Below are 12,208 nucleotides of genomic sequence, written 5' to 3'. Positions count from 1 at the left end.
TTGCGGAGGTGCGATCCAGTTTGTTTACGCTCCGCACGTGGCTGCTCGCGCGGAGAGGCAGTGGGCGCGGACACCCCATTTGGTGATCGCTGTGTCTGATGGGGCAAGGTTCTGACTAGTATTCTAGAAGTTGCGGGTCGCTTTTTTAGTTGCGACGATAGATTGCATTTTTTACAAACACAGCTCGAAGAGAGCACATGTAACCGGCCAACGAAGGCCTCAGGAGAGCACTTGAGGTTATATCAAAGCAGCCAGCGCAGGTTCTCCAGTGCACCCAAGTGGTAGCGGGCGAATCAAGAGAGAGAGAGAGAGAGTAAACGTTTATTTTAAAAGAGACTGTTTGGTTATAGTGGGTGGAGCCCCTCCTCCAGGGCCCCACTGGTTACAGCGGCTCGCCGGGCCTGGTCAAGGGTCGCCAGTTGGCTTCCCAATTCCACTTCCGCGAGTCGCGCCTCCCACGACCAGTTATGTGGAGTGGTGTCTAGCAGCGGCGAGGTGGCAGCCGCCGGACGTGACGCGCACTGGTATGTTATGTGTTCCAATGTCGGTGTTCCTTCGCACCACGGGCATGTGTTGCTGTATTTGTCTGGGTACATTTTGTGTAGCCTGTATAAATGTGGGAAAGTGTTTGTTTGCAGGCGGCGCCAGTCCCGTGCTTGCCTCCTGTCTAGGTCTGGGTGAGGAAGGGCTTTGGTTCGCCTACTGAGCCGTTGTAACTCGAGGATTTCTCTTGGCGCACCGGGTGTCGAGGTGTTCTCCCGGGCGGTGTGGCCCGCGGCTCGGCCTGTCATGCCTCGAGCCAAGCGGTCCGCCCGTTCGTTCCCCGCTATCCCTGTGTGCGCCGGGCACCAGGTCACGCAATGATCCATGGTGAGGTTCGTTCCTAGGATGCGGAAGACGCAGCCCGGTAAAGCCCCCCCAAGGAAGAGGCGGCAGGCGTCCTGCGAGTCTGTCAGCACGTAGGCCGATTGGCCCTTAGCTTCCGCGGCGCGTATAGCAAGGGCTATGGCCACAGCTTCGGCCGTTGCAACCGATTTCGTGTGTATAGATGCTGCTACGGTTGTTCGTCCTTGGCTAGTCACGACTGCTGCAAATGTATTGAGGGTGCCTGGATTCTTGTGATACGAACTCGCGTCTGTAAAGTAAGTATCCGGGTCGCTTCGCCGCCTTAGTAAGGTGGCTGCCCGCGCGCGTCTCCGTGCCGCATGATGGACTGGGTGCATGTGACGGGGGATCGGCGCCACGTGGATCCGCTCTCGGATTTCAGATGGCAGTAGGATTGTTTCATCGCCACAATATTGTGGTGTCAGTGGATAGTTAAGTCTTTGTAAAACCGAGCGCCCCTGAGGTGTCGTGTTTAGCCGTTCACGCTGCGCCATTAGAGTGGCCGCTGCATATTCCTCGAAAGTGTTCATCATTCCTAATTCGGTCAGTCGGATCGTGCTTGTGCTTTCAGGCAGGCCGAGTGCTGCTTTACAGGCAATTCTTATGAGCTTATCCGCATGTTCGATGTCGTGACGCCGCGTGGTTTGGAAAGGCAGGGCGTACGTTAGACGACTAATGACGAAGGCGTTTACTAGTTGCATGGTGTCTGCTCTGCTCATGCCTTCTCGGCTGCGTGCAACTCTGCTAATAAGCCCAGTTACGCTCCGAACAGAGCGTCTGAGATTGGAGAGCGCTATGCTAACGCTGCCCGTTTCTTGAATGCACATTCCCAGTACGCGCAGGTGGGATGCCCTCTTGATGGGCTCTCCCTCTAAGGTGAGCTGCAGATCCGGAGCCCTCGTCGCTTGGGTATGTCTAGGTCTAATATGAGTATACTCCGATTTCGCTGGAGCGCACCTCATGCCTGCTCGCCTCATATAGTTTTCAATGGTGCTGATGGCCTGTTGAAGCGTGTCTTGTCGGTTTCCGTAGGACCCTTTGCAGGCCCAGAGTGTAATGTCGTCTGCATATATGGCGCAGCCAAGGTCCCGGTTCTTCTGTAAGTCCAGGGCCATTCTACGTAAGCCGACGTTAAAAAGAAGTGGTGGCAATATGGATCCTTGAGGAGTGCCCTTATCTGGTAAGCGATACAGAACAGAACGTGCTGAACCTAGTCCTATTTTCGCGGAGCGGCTGCTCAGGAAGTCTTGAACGTAATGAAATACTCTTTCTCCACACCCGACATCTCGTAGTCCGTCTAGTATTGCAGTGTGTGAGATGTTATCAAATGCCTTATGGACGTCGAGTGCTAGCAGGATTCTGTCCATGCTGCCCGGAGGAGGATCGAGCACCTCATCTCTTAATAGAAGAAAGACGTCCTGTGCACAGATTCGCCTGCGGAAACCGAACATGGATTCAGGGAAGAGTGAGTTTCGTTCGATGTGGGCTTCGAGTCGGGTTAGAATTACTCGTTCAAAGAGCTTGCCCATGCAAGACGTGAGCGATATGGGCCTGAGATGGTTGAGCTCGCGCGGCTTGCCCGGTTTTGGTATAAGCACGATGTCTGCCTGCTTCCATTCTCGCGGTAGTCTTCCATCCGGTCGCCAGACCTGTTCATTGAAGAAGTCGACTAAGTGCTGTAGGGCTACGTCACTAAGGTTGCGCAGCATTGCGTTGGTGATTTGGTCGGGTCCAGGAGCCGTGTTCTTCTTGAAGGTTTGTGCTGCTGCGTACAGCTCCGAGAAGGTGATGGGGGCGTCCAAGCTCAAGTTATCCTGTCCTTTGTATTCTCTCATAACGCTTGAAGATGTCTGGGCAGCGCCGGTGTAGGTGCGTTTTAGGTGCTCGAGTAGTTCTTGTTCTGAGCCCTTGTATTCTCCTAGCAGCCGCCGCATGATGTTAGACGTCTCGGTGCGCGTGCTAGTTGGGTCTAACATGCACCGAAGAATGGCCCAGGTCTTCTTGGTGCTGAGGGTGCCTCTGAGAGAGTCGCAGAAGCTGCGCCAATTTTGATTATTCAGATCCTTCGCATAGGTGTTAGCTTCGTTTGCCAGCAGGGCTATTCGGCGCCGAAGTTTGCGATTACGCCGCTGCCGCTTCCAGCGTTTCGTGAGGCTTCTGTGGGCCTCCCAGAGGTGGGCGAGATGGCTGTCTACTGCCGGTGCTTCCGTTGTGGTCTTGATCTCTCTCGTGGTGGCAGCATGGGCCTCCTTGAGGAAAGCTGTCCAACCTGCGGCCGTGGCTGGAAATGAGGAAGCAGCCTGGTGTCGTTCTCTGTACCTTTTCCAATCAGTGAGCCTGGCCACCCCTAGGGGCTGTCGAACTTTAGCTCTGTTAACATTGACACACAATAGATAGTGATCACTACCTAGCGTTTCGTCCAGGTTACACCAGGTGACCCCCGTCTCGTTGTTGACAAACGTAAGGTCTGGCGTGGTGTCCCGGGCAACGCTGTTTCCTATCCTTGTAGGAGTGCCTGGCTGCGTAATCAGTACAAGTTCGTGGGACTGAGTTTCTCGGAGTAGATTGAAGCCCTTGGCGGTGTCACGTTGATAACCCCATGCGGAGTGCCAAGCGTTAAAGTCTCCGAGAAAGATTAGTCGGTCTTTCGTTGAGAGCAAGGTAGATACGTGACTTAAAATTAATGAAGAATCAGCCTTCTCATCCCTAGGTGGGCTATATACGTTGGTTATCAGGCACTTTGGACGACCCTTCTTAACTGGCCAAATGGTGAGTATTTGGTGGTGGATTTCTACGCCAGGTGCTATGGCGACAGTGATTGTGAGGTCCTTGCGGGCCAATGCTGCCACTTCAGGGTAGTTCGAATCGCTGTAAAAACGGTAGCCCCCAATAGGTATCCGCATTTTCCCCACTTCCTGAAGACAAATAATGTCAGGTGGGACGAGCGCCGCCTTGATATATTGTGTAAGTGCAGCATGTTTGTTATGTAGTGATCGGCAGTTCCACTGCCAAATTACGAGATTCTCTTGGCGTGTAGGTGTGGAGTTAGCCAGAGTATGGGCTCTCGAAATGTTCTGTGTCTGTGGTTACGGTGACCTTTGGATCTCGGTTCTCCGGGCTAAGGCTGCTACGACGTTTTCGCGTTTTTTTGGCTCCTTTGAGCGAGTCGTCGACATACCGCTTAAGATTGTGAAGCTCTGCAAAAAATAATTGCATTTGTGCGCACATATTATCTAGTTTCCCTTCCAGATGAGTGATGGGTGTAGGCATCTGTGCTATAGGCTGCGTTTGTGATAGTGGTTTGGTCTGTGTTGGATTCGTCTGTGTGTTGGACAGTTGTGCGGGTGCGTTTGTCTTATGGGTTCCTCCGTGCGTCATCATGCTTGCCATTTGTCGTTTAAGTGTTTCAAGTTGATTTTTCATGCTATCCAAGCTTGCCTTAAGTTGCCTGTTTTCGGCAACTATTTTCTTGTATTCTTCGTTTTGTGTGATAGGTTTGGTTGTTGAGGACGCGACCGCTGCCCAGCTTACCTGTGGATTTGTCAGAACGCAGGCCGCCTTCGGTGCTTCTCTGGATGATCGTTGCGTCTGTCTTGCTTCTCCCTGGACGCGCTCTCGTGCTCGAGAGCGGGATCTGCTCCGGTGAGGTGACGCTGATCTGGACCGAGCGTCCAGTCGGTGTGGAGATGGCGATCTCGTCCTTCCCTGTCGGTCGCGTTGGTCGCTCCTATGGCCGTTTGTGTAGTCCGATTCCTCATCCTCTGAGACGAACCAGCGAGGTTTTTTCTGCCCTTCATTGCACTTGTCAGTGCTCTTTGTGACTTGAGGTTTTTTCGGTTGCTTGAGGCGTCGTTGGCAGCTGCGGTCCCCGGTGACGTGGGCACCCTCACACGAGGCACACTTTGGTTCACACGGGTGTCCGTCCACTGGGTTTCTGAGTCCACAAATTCGGCACACTCGCAGGTCAGGCTGTGGACAGACGTCTGTCCGATGACCTTTTCCATGGCACGTTTTGCACACCTGAACAGTAGCACGGTAAGGATGACACAGGAGTTCGCCTCCGTTGTAGTACACCACCCGAGGTAGTGACGGGCCACAGAAAGTAAGGGCGGCACTCTTTGTTTCTCCGATCATTCTTGCTTGGATAAGTTCGACGCCTTGAGTCCGTATACGTATGTTTGCTATGATGGTCTCCGGTGGCGTTCGGGGTGGAAGTCCGTGTATAACTCCTCGGATAGCTTCCTCTCCGGTGGCAGCGTATACGTTAACGTCATGCGAACGTCCGTTGATAGTGAGGGAGTGGACTCGGCGTGCCTGCTCCGCGACCTCCTGACTCGATGTCGAAAGTATGGCGATATTGGAGCCGGGCTTTATACGGAGCAAAAATTGCTCACCTCTTATTTGGTAGTCGCAGGCCATGACGATCGCTTCGGCGAGGGCCGGCGTGCTGATAGTCTTCAAAGGCAGTCCCTGGTGTGGTCGGATAACTATCTTGAAGTCATCCTTAGGAAGAGGAGGAAGTTTGGGTATACCTCTTCGTCGTTTCCTTAGTTTCGCCGGGTTAGTGCTGCCCGTTGAGTCCGTTTGTCGCTTGCGCTCTCGAGCCTGCTGCTTCTTTTGCCGTAGTGTCAGGACTGTCTGCCAGTCGTCGTCCGTCCGCTGGCGTTCCCCGGCGTTGTGGCGAGCAGAGCCTGTTATGCCGTCTTCTGTTCTGTCTACATTTGTTACATCCATGTTCTCTGCTGGTGTTGTCTCACCTTGCATTCTCGTCGTCGTTTGAAGTTCGCTAAGCGTTCCCGTGGCCATGCCCAGGCAGAACGGTTGCTGCCGTTCGCGTTCCTCACGCGTCGGAGCAGCACCGGCTGCTGCGCTGAGCTGGCGTCGGGGTTATCGACGCTGCCCCGTAGTCCGGCTTTGTAGGATCGCTGGGCTTCACGAGCGTCACCGAGGGCAAAGTGGGTAGCACACCCCTGTTCCTTGTATCCTCACGAGTCGACTGGTATCTCGGTACCGTGGGCGGAAGCACTAGTCTACCAAAAACACATCGAAACGCAGAGCGCGATGCAAGCAGTACTGCGCTGCTCGGCGCCCCCTTGCGGCCTCCGGGCGAATCAAAGCTCCAAGCAGAGCAGCCCGTGGGTTTGGGCCGCGGAGGCCGAAGCGTGCCAGGGGGTCTTCGCATAAAAGTTGGGCTGCCGGCGATAGCGGACAGCCGATCTTTTACTCCCCTGGCACACACAGGCTTCGACGAGCCCCAACCCACGGACCAGTCCGGGTTCTAGCTTTGATGTCCCCGTTGCCGCTTTGGTGTCCTGGAGGAGCCGCCAACATCGGGGAATAATGACACGGTGTTTTAATTATTTAGAAACACGATTGAATAAATATAATTGCGTCAAGCCGCTAACTTGCGATGCTAAGTTCAGCTCTACCGCGCCCCACGATATCTGGCGCCACGCCTAAGAAAAACGCATATAACGCGCGCCAAGAAACTCCTCCGCAATGCCTAGGCAGAGTCATATATTCGAGGAGCAGAATTTTAAACTTTTCCTATCTTGCTCTCGCTTTTACTCGCGCATGCGCGCAAACGTCCGTCGTCTCCGCAAGTGCCGCGCCCCGCTCTACCTACTAGCAATTGGAAATACGTGCCGCGGGGCTAGCTTAGCCTGCTGCATGACGTTTCACGTTTTGTCTGCTGTTATCGGGAAGCGTGCGTTGCTGTGCGTTGACCGGCGTGGGGAGTTTCGCCAGTTTCATGGTTCTCGATAGCTGTGTGCTTGTGCTCCGCGATGTTTCAGCCGTTTACCCTGTACAGCGTTCTGCACATCATCATGGACTCTTGCCAAGGGCTCTGGCCATCAGTGACAAAGTACTTGGCAAGGTCGTGCCGCATTTTGAAGGCAGCTTTAAGAAAAGAAACTCACACAAATATGCATATGCAGGAGTAGCAGTAGCAAGCAGCAGACTACCCAAATGCATGATTTTGCATGCTTCCTGGGAAGTTCTTCATAATCAAGTATTTTGCTGATGCACTTTTAAATAGGTTGCCTATGTGAAAATAATGCTGTTGATATGGACCCTTGAAGAAAACCGTTGAGTGTGAACTTTGAATGCCCACATTGTATCATAAATGTTCTGTATACCTCCACGTGAAGCGCAGCTTCTTGGTAGCCATTGTAAAGAACTTGCAGGCATGACAATAGAGATAGCGAAAGTTTCTATTGATTTGCAACATGTGTGCGGTGATTACGAGACAAACTATGTATTGATGCAATTTGGCAGTGTTGGCTGTAGCGAGCATTTCACTACGTGTGTCTGATGATGTGCTCAGAGAAGCCTCATAGATGATGACCACAGATTATATAAGCAGATTACATGTAACAAAATTAAGGTCATATCAGCATCTAAAAGAGGTGCACACATGCATCCTTATCACAAGAACATTAATTATTTGCATTTGCTTTGGTAATCACCAACAAGGGATGTGTGTGTCGCTTTAATTAAATTACTTTTGAGTAGTGCAAACACCAATTTTATATTTCAAGGGTACTTAAATCCATTCACATGAAACTACATGAAAACTTCTCTACCTGGTTGCGTGACAGCGTGTGCTACGCAGAGGTGGCAGTGCGTTGTTGCTGCTGTCCTCGACCCTCCAGCTGCCTCCCCTGATGTCTCCCTGCGAGTCTGCATGACCAGTTGTTCCAGAAGGGCAGAATGCAGATCGCAAAGTCGGGGACTCCTTGAGCAGGAAGTTGTGCAGACCTACGCAAGCAGGGATAACGCATCTCACGTTGTCGTCCTTAGCTTTGAATGGGCGGCGCAGGGATGCGCTAGTTCTGTGCAATTGTGCCGAAGGCATACACTATGAACCGACGGGTTCTACTAACACAGTAGTTAAAGGGGCGTTAAGGGCAAGTACTCCGTCGAGGTGAACTGTTTATATATTATCCCAGAAACCTCGCAAGGCTTGTTTCGTGTCAAGAAAGTACTTAGTTTACGAGAAAATTCCATCTGAAGTGCCCGTATGCCTTTTGCAACATTCAGATCTCCTGCCAACGGGGGGAGCGGTGCGAATGCATACGCCATCACCACCTCTTGCTGGCTGTCGTCGGTGAGTGAAACGACGCCCGACAGACAGCGGTACCGAGTCAAGACGGAGCGCTTGATTCGCCGCTGCAGCTGCTTTTTGGTCAAGTGGCGAGGATCTTTCGGGCATATCGCGACATATCATGGAAGTTGAATTTTCGGCTACTTGCAGTTCCTGCGAGTTTCGCGAGACAGTGAAACCAGCGCAGCACTACGCGTTCACGAAAGTGCTGAAACGCGAAAGCGTTGGCGGCGGAGAGTCGAGTGCAAATGAAACCTTTCAACCATCCGCATCGTTGTCAACGGCAATTTCAATGTTCCTTTTTTTCTAAAAATGAAATAGCACTGCGCAAGTAGCATTTTATTTCATTTTTTAATACAACAAAAGGATGTTCTTTTTATGCACCGAGTAGTTGAGCACTTGTGTTAGATTTTAACTGAGGAGGGCTGTTTTCATCGTACAAGTGCTTCAATGCGCCGGAAGAGTCTCTAGTTATGCCCTGCATTTACCCATATTTCTCGACTATTAAGGCTTTGTTCGCGATAATATTGACACTTTAGAGATTCTCGAGCGCTATCATATCACTGCAGCTTGACTTAGTATTTGTCTTTAGGGTCTGTTTAAAGATCCGTTTTTGTGGGTCTTGGCAAAGTAGCTTCTTGCAGAATCACCTTATAATGGCTGCTCCTCTATGCTAGCAGGCATAAATCGATCAATACCTGCATGATAAGTTATGCACATATTGAGCTGCAAAGACAAATTTTTCTGTAACAGCTGTGACAATGTCCAAGCAAGAAGATAAGATGCAAGAATAGTATGTGCATCGTTACTTCCGTTTGTACTTCTGTATTGGTAATATGTCAAGAAAATGCCTCCTCAGGAAAGGAGGAAAGACCAAAGAAATGGCTTCGAAACAAAAGTGTAGAAATATGTGACCGAAGTGCTTCAGGCGCCTCTTTTGGAAAGAAATTACAATAATTCTAACTCACACCTTTGCATGTTGCAGATTTATAACCCAATATGCACACGTCCAGTGTAAACCATATCCATTAAGGGGTAACGCCGTTGCAGCAAGACAAATATACTGAGGAAATTGCATCTTCAAGGACTATGTGATCATCTGGAGCTCAATTCCTTCATTGAAGCATCCACATTCATGAAGCACTGTTAATGGACATATTCATTCAGGTGTTCGGCATGCAATGCAATCACAATGTGTTGTGAGAAGTTCATTCTTGGGTAAATTATGTCAATAAACAATTTGCAATACGGATCATACAAAATGCTGCCCACCCTGCAAAGAGATCAAAAGGTTGAACTTGCTTTTCCTGCGATACAGCCGCGTCATGTATGTCTTCAGCGGAAACGCTTCTTCTTTTACCAGGTAGATAGGAATATAGCCAAAGTAGCTCAGTGGTGCATCATGGTGGAATCCTTGATTGTTTGAAAGTCTGGCCTCTTGTAGCCTACTTCGGCTGAACACACCACCATCTGAGTCAATCCCGTGGTGGCCTATTTCTACGTACAGAAATCTTAAGAAGATAACGGAAATACTTCTCTGCAAACGCTAATTTTTGTACCTGTTAGGTTGGCTACAAAGTAGTGGCTAAAGGAAAGAAGCTATGTAACACAAACCAAGGATACAACTTCGCAGGCTACATTAAAGGGCCCCTCACCAGGCCCCATAACCAATTTTGTTTATAGGCTGGAAGTTGTTACGTGTCCTCTAAGGAGCGTTCTGCCGCAAAAAGTTTTCAAATCGGCTCATAATTAGCTGAAATAGAAATATTTCAGTTCAGCGAACCCATGATTTCGGAAGGCGGGCTCCACTGCATAGCGAGATAACAGCCTTCGCAAGCGAAATTCCTTCCCTGCATTCTCCCATGCCAGGCCTCGAGGATCGCGTGACCCATACGTCACGGGCCCCGGCTTCACTTCTTTTTTTCGTCTCGCTTTCTTTTCTTTTTTTGGGCAATGCGCACTTCCGCCGGCGGCGTTGCGTGCGAGCGGTTAAGGTTTCGCGCAGCGCACGATTTCAATCGCTATGCACAAGGACATATGACTAGCGGTATAAATCAGTGCTACACGAATACTGAGGCAGAACAAGCGGATCGCAGAGCATGATCACGGGCGCTGGAACACGGTAGACAATGGCATAGTTTCGGTACCTGCGCACGTGACCGCACGACCGTGGGAACAACCAGACGATGTGGAAGTACATCTCTCTTGCTTCGCTGCGAAGTAAAGCAAAAACATGCAGACTTAACCTTTGTGTTTTTTATTATTTCTCTAAAGTACAATTCGTCAATTCAAGCAACAGATGACACAAATAACAGATGGTGCCTTGAATAATTATCCAAGTCGCGTGTCACCAGGAACGACGTCACACTGCGCACTCAAGTACATATATATGCGCAGGGACGCGAGCACGTCATACTCCGCCTTGGAGCGCGGCGGCCGCGAGGAGAAGGAAATACGGCGTTCGGTTTGAAATTTCAGATCTTTCCCCGGCACGTTGCGATGTAACACTTTGCAGACATGATCGTTATCACGCAATTTATGCTCTGCGCTTGTCAGCTCAATATAGCCAGAACTGGTGAGGGGCCGTTTAAGGTAAGCAGTCCTTTTCTTTTTCTTTTTAGCGATGCACAAATTTTGCAATAATTGCGCATACACATGTACGAAAACTTACTACCTTATACTCAAACATAATAGCTGGGGTTTTATGTGCAAACACTTGAATGTCATTAGAAGGCCGCCGTAGTCAGCGACTGCGGATTAGCTTTGAGCTCTTTAGTGTCCACCTAAACCTAAGCACACGCCTTTTACTCAAAAGCAACCCTCAGTATGCTGTTGAATTGTAAGTCACACTGAGCACAATAGTACCAGGTGGTGCTCACCATGAATAATGTCACTGCCAGTAAAGTATCAATCATGCGCAAGTACCTCTAACAGGCGTCGCTGATGGGAAGCAATGGTTTACTGAAAAAAAATGTTTGTAGTTCTGGCTCTCACTTCCTGATTTGGAGGGACATTCGATGGCATCATGTTTTCCATCAATTGCTCCCACACAGTGGGGCATCTTCCACCACTCCTCGAAATCACTTGCAAAGTGAAGGATGAGGGTACACGAATTGAGAATACATAACCCTGTCCTGCGAGCAAGAGCAACATCAATGAAAGCAGCCATTGGTGAGATGACATATCAGTTATGTACGTTCTATTACAATTAAAGTACATGAATAGAAGACCATGCAATAACGTGGGGTTTACACGTAGCCACTAATCTGCACTTGATGGACAGGCAACGTATAGCGGTCCAAGGACTTCCCACAGCACCTGGCACACCGACGACACGGGTGTAAAGTGTCCGTTAGGAAACTGAAACAAGCTTGTTCTATGGCTACGACAACGGTTGATTGTTTTTCAAATCCACATAAAGTAAATGAGATGCGCTTGGACTAACGAATGTAATTTATTGCGATATTTAGGACCACTTTTCAACGTTACAATCAGAACTACTCTGGCGAGATAATCATTTATTCTGAGACGCCGTGAAACAGCAAACATGGCGCCTATGCTGAAGAAACGCTGCTTATGGCAATCGTGCTTTTAGCAATATCTGCTCAAAATATTCACATACCTAAAAGCCGTTCACTGCACCAACTGAATCTTATTTATTTACGCAATTCCAAACAGACACTGAGCCAGGTTCACTGAACACGCTCGAAAAATCTAGAATGCATGCTTTCTGTTTCTCATTTCACAGAGTACCAAAACGTCCTCAACAGTAGCATGTACATGTGGTTTCGACATCTTACCTGACATTTTGTGCAAGCCGGTGATCGGGACTGATTGCTTTTCGGAAATTCGTATCTTTCTTCCGAATTTGGGGTCCGACCAGGTGCGCGAGCGTGTCGAAAGTACTTGGAGGCATCCTTAGGTACCTAGGAATACAAAAAGACATTGCTCACAGCACTACACGACATCGAAGCATTCAACTGCTCGTGATTGAATGTTGTCACGAATAAGAATAATCTCAACTTACTCTCTGTAGTACTCCACGTCGCGCTCTCGCAGGATCGGTTGCAGTTTCGTGCCGTGACCAAGCTGCTCCCGCTATTCCAGAGCTGGACGAACCCACCAACTCGGCTGCCGCCGTCTCTTCGGCGACTGCTCCTGCGCGTCATGCATCGCCAGAAAGATACTTGCCAACAGGCCTAGCAGTACTGCCTC

This window comes from Dermacentor variabilis, chromosome 3, assembly GCF_050947875.1.
Source record: "Dermacentor variabilis isolate Ectoservices chromosome 3, ASM5094787v1, whole genome shotgun sequence".
Taxonomy (NCBI): Eukaryota; Metazoa; Arthropoda; class Arachnida; order Ixodida; family Ixodidae; genus Dermacentor; species Dermacentor variabilis.
Note: the sequence above shows the minus strand (reverse complement) of the source record.